Source organism: Megalopta genalis, chromosome 1 (genome assembly GCF_051020955.1).
Source record: "Megalopta genalis isolate 19385.01 chromosome 1, iyMegGena1_principal, whole genome shotgun sequence".
Taxonomy (NCBI): domain Eukaryota; kingdom Metazoa; phylum Arthropoda; class Insecta; order Hymenoptera; family Halictidae; genus Megalopta; species Megalopta genalis.
The window spans coordinates 18,768,423-18,773,586 of NC_135013.1; the positions used below are offsets into that span (position 1 = coordinate 18,768,423).

The window sequence follows — 5,164 nt, forward strand, 5'->3', positions numbered from 1 at the left end:
TTTCAGCTTTTTTCTGCCTGTAATTGACTTCTTTGGCATAATCGGCGATCGCCAAAATGGTCGAGCAATGATTCCATTCTAACACTCGAATCCATTCTTTTTCTGTTTGAAAAGGCTCGGCGGTTCGTTATTACCTTATGGTGGGCTAGATCGTTAGTTTGATCATCATTAGTTACTTCTTGTTCATTTTCTCTCCTTTTGGAATCTTTCGTCGAAGTGATTTTTTTCTCGGCTAAGTGCTGCGAATCGGTACGATGTGAACGCTGCATTTGTTCGTATAATAATATGCGTAATAAATATATTTAATAAATACGTACATATTTAAAATTCTGTGAACATTTCTTGACCTTCCCTTATAATAAAGATTATATGTATAAAGAATTATGTAAAGGATTTTCCCTTATATAAAGGATTCAATAGGTAATCGATGCTTTTGTTTTGTTTGTGACATGTAAAATGATACGCCATCCGAGAATGTGTAAAAATTCTAAAAGATTTAAAACAATACTGTAAAGTATTATCGTACTATCTATTGCTTCAAATGATGCGGGTAACGATAGAAATTGCTATGAATGTTTGCAAATGATATACATCCGTTATGTTAATAATTGCTCTATAACTGACAGATTTTATCATTATATCATATAATTTTATTATTAACGAAAACATTTTCCACATCGATTTGTTACGAACAACTGATATCACGTAACGTGTACAGGTGAAAACAACGATTGTTCCCGACGATCAGCGTAGTTGGTATCGCGGAAATTAAGTATGCAACAGGCCCGAATGCCTCGCCACCTTGGAAACTAGTTTACCACCGACAACATCATAAAGCAAACTTTTTCTTCTCCTGGAGACACGCCGCACCGCCTGGCGAAACTCACTAAAACACGTGTTTGCCAATCGCTGTCGATACGTCGATCTTGTATAAAGGAAAAACGATCGCCGATGGAAACGCCCGTAGAAAAACACACGTATTCCGGAATTAATTAACGATTTCGCCGAGATTGTTCTTGCTCGAATACGATACGGCGCAGGTTGTTAACCGCGATTTTAGAAAAGTTGCTCGTCGCGTGGCTCGAGCGTTAGAAAATGCATGCGATAGAATCGCGCGATATTTACGATGATCTCCGAGGGGTGACCACGGGGCTAAATTTATGCGAATCGCATTATATTAACAGGATAGGTTGCGCATTTTCCTTATGGCTCGTTATCGGAATAGTTTCATCAATGTAACAGCTTGTTAGTTTAAGTTATTCTTGAATATCGATGCAAATTGCGTCCGCTGGGATTGTTTAGTGACGCAGAGATTACAGACATCGTAACACGTTATCGAGACGCGCTACGGAAGAATTATTACGCTGTAATGATCGCTCGGAGTTGCGTCGATTATAATCAACGTAACTCACAGAATGTTGCGGGGCTACTTTAAACGCTTGTTCCGCGGTTCGAGGGTTTATTTATTGTCTAAAACTTGATTACAGAAAACAGGAATTAGATGAAGCATCAACGCGTGTTGTATTAGAGTTAAAAGCGTGCTCGAACGAGTTTCCTACGTTTCTTTGGCGCGATCGAAACTGCACCTACCACAAAATATGCTATTAAATTGTACTCCGTATTCGTTGCGTGACATTTTCCCAATTCGTTGTTTCGATTAATCAATGATCGTCGACGGTAATCTGCGACGCAAGCGTCGCTCAGCTACGAAATAATTTCAAACAAATATACGAGTCGAAGCTATAAAATTGTTCTACGTTGTCGAAACACCGTCGTACTGGCTTATTAGTCGTAAATATTGTCCCTTTCATAATTCTTTCTAAATAACAAGTAAGACTTGTCGTTATAAGAATGGAAATAAAAAGTATGTAGAAGACTTTAAACAGAAGGTTTGAGGGTTTAGACGATAAATAAGGATGCGACAGGTTCTAATGATACATATCGTAACGACCGATTTCGTCATAGAAGAAGAATTAAGATCTTGGACGAGATCGGCCGGGCTGGCGGTTCCGCGATTCGACGCGTCAAAGGAATACGGTAGTTTATAATAGTCGAGGGCTTATTTATTGTCAAACTTGATTACAGAAAATAGGAATAAGGTGAAGCATCAACGCGTGTTGTTTTAGAGTTAACAGCGTGCTCGAACGAGTTTCCTACGTTTCTTTGGCGCGATCGAAACTGCACCTACCACAAAATATATTCATTGTTTCGATTAATCAATTATCGTCGACGGTAATCTGCGACGATTGTCTGCGAAATTTTCTCGAAATTTTTGTAACGTGATATACAGCTTATTCCCAAATTCGGATTTCCTACGAATTGCACAAATGCATGAATCGCGTGCGTGGATTCGCATACTTTTTCAGAGCGAAACAAATTGGGTTTCCTTGATTTGTTAATAATAAAGTAATAAAACGGATTTTCGATATCTCGTGATGTTATAAAATATTGGTTGAACTGTGATAAGTCCAAGTATAGTTCAATAATCAAAGAATACGTAGACATTCTAAAAATATTGACATCGTTAACGATGTTATCAAGCGTGTAACAATCTGTGTCCGATAGTTATAAAAGAAAAACCTTTGCGCACCTAAAAACTAATTTTGTAATATATATTTTTTATAATAATTTGCATATAATTCTTTTCTTATAATAATCTTTTATATAATTTGCATATATACGATTCATCATATCTGCTTTTTAACTTAAACTGCTGTAATCTCGCAAATAACACTCACGATCCATTGTTTATTCTTTGCAGAATGCTTCTGTGACTCGAGTTTTCGACCGTTGTTCTTGGAAAATGGTGCAACACGAGGTGACTCTAAAATCATGAAAAATTTCGTTCGAATCTATCGTAAAATTGAAAATTGAAGCGACCTGCTAAAACAGATACAGGTTTCCCCGGAAAGAATCATCCGATTTCAAAAATTTATATTTTAGAAAATTACACACAGAAAATTATAATTCAAACACGAATATAACGGGAAAATGTGCGAGTTTCACTTTTTATTATTTTTTTCTGTATTACTTACCTAGATACGTTGGAGTTTTGGCTTTTCCCACAGTTGAAAGAAGATCTTCCAACTTTCATTTTTCAACAGGATGGTGCACCACCCCATTGGCACTTGGATGTTCGGAATTTTCTTAACACGGAACTACCAAACCGTTGGATTGGTCGCAGTTCATCCGATAATATGGTTCTACACAGTTGGCCTCCGAGATCACCCGACCTAACCCCATGCGACTTCTTCCTTTGGGGATTTGTGAAGGATCTTGTCTTTGTACCACCTTTACCTACAAGTGCAAATGAACTGAAAAAACGCATTTGCGATGCTGTACAAACAATTACCAGAGATACATTACACCGTGTTTGGCAAGAACTTTCATATCGCAATGATATCATACGTGTAACGAAAGGAAGTCATATCGAACACTTGTAAACAAAAACTCGCACATTTACCCGTTATATTCGTGTTTGAATTATAATTTTCTGTGTGTAATTTTTTAAAATATAAATTTTTCAAATCGGATGATTCTTTCCGGGGAACCCTGTATATTATTTTGCATAACGAACCGCATAGTTATGACACGGAATAGAGGTCGAGCGAGCTGGTAGCAGACACGGAACGCCGGCAAATATGAAACATCTCGGGAATCTGGTGTGCGAGTACCGCTGGCGAAATTTGGTTTCCAGTCGCGAAGGTGAGCACCACGACCGCGTGATTTACGGACGGCACTGGCCGTCACACGAATGCGCATTATTCTGCACCGGCGTATGAATCAAGATCGGTATCGTCACCGGCTCTTATAAGATAACAAGCGCGACTCTTGTTACGAACAAACACAGCGTGTCGAGCAGCGTAGTGGGTGGTGGTTTCGTGTGGACGAGTCTTTAAGCGTTAATTGAGACAAGAGACCGCGCGTTGGTGGTCTAAATTCTTCGCTATTCCGGGAAGGCTATTTCCAGATGTATCTACGACAATTCGCCAACTCCACGGAAATGAGGGGTGGAAGATGACAAGCTCTCGGATATATAAATTTCCTTCTTTCACGGTTCGGCATAGTTCTCTCTGTCGTCGCTGCGGGACCGCCAGCCCGGCCGATCTCTCGTCCAAGATCTTAATTCTTCTTCTATGACGAAATCGGTCGTTACGATATGTATCATTAGAACCTGTCGCGTCTTTATTTATCGTCTAAACCCTCAAACCTTCTGTTTAAAGTCTTCTACATACTTTTTATTTCCATTCTTATAACGACAAGTCTTACTTGTTATTTAGAAAGAATTATGAAAGGGACAATATTTACGAGTAATAAGCCAGTACGACGGTGTTTCGACAACGTAGAACAATTTTGTAGCTTCGACTCGTATATTTGTTTGAAATTCTTTCGTAGCTGAGCGACGCTTGCGTCGCAGATTACCGTCGACGATCATTAGTTAATCGAAACAATGAATTGGGAAAATGTCACGCAACGAATACGGAGTACAATTTAATAGTATATTCTGTGGTAGGTGCAGTTTCGATCGCGCCAAAGAAACGTAGGAAACTCGTTCGAGCACGCTGTTAACTCTAAAACAACACGCGTTGATGCTTCATCTAATTCCTGTTTTCTGTAATCAAGTTTTAGACAATAAATTTGCCTAAAACAGTGTTTCGACAACGAATATTTTCATACAAAGAAATGCAGTTATTCAGAGAGGCATTCTGTATATGCGCGTTGTTTCAAGTGGAATTAAGTTGAAACGAAGTCGCTGGTTGCTTCTATGTACACTTTAATAATATTACAGTCTGTACAGCTATGGTGTTAGCGACGCGTTATTTGTGGTTTCGATGTGCGTTCTATCTGCGTTCTCAGAGTTCTATACGTTCTAGGAGTTCTACGAGTTCTACCTACGTTCTAGGTGCCTTCCCGCTTGTCACCTCGGTTTTCTGCTGATTGGTGGATGGTGGGTTTTGGTGGAGGAAATGAAGCGTTTTTGATCGGAGATGGGTGTGTCGGAAGGAACTTGAAATGAGGAGTGGGAAACTGTTCGAAAGTTCGGGTTTGTAATTTCTTCGTTTGTCAAATATGGAATTTATGAGTCTGTCGCGCGTGTTGTCCGTTCGTCGGGTCGAAGAGTACTTTCGTTCGGATGCATTTTTTCTGTCGCAGGTATACTGCT

The 5,164-nt window shown here is 39.3% G+C and overlaps 1 long non-coding RNA gene across 1 annotated transcript; it reads right to left on the minus strand.

Moving 5' to 3' along the window:
* Nucleotides 1–2,041: 2,041 nt before the first annotated feature.
* LOC117219046 (uncharacterized) lies at nucleotides 2,042–3,796 on the minus strand. Its single transcript, XR_004489935.2, has 3 exons — nucleotides 3,578–3,796; nucleotides 3,036–3,297; nucleotides 2,042–2,824 (listed from the first exon to the last, which is right to left on the minus strand). It is a non-coding gene; the product is annotated as an uncharacterized LOC117219046 (long non-coding RNA).
* Between the last annotated feature and the right edge of the window lie 1,368 nt (nucleotides 3,797–5,164).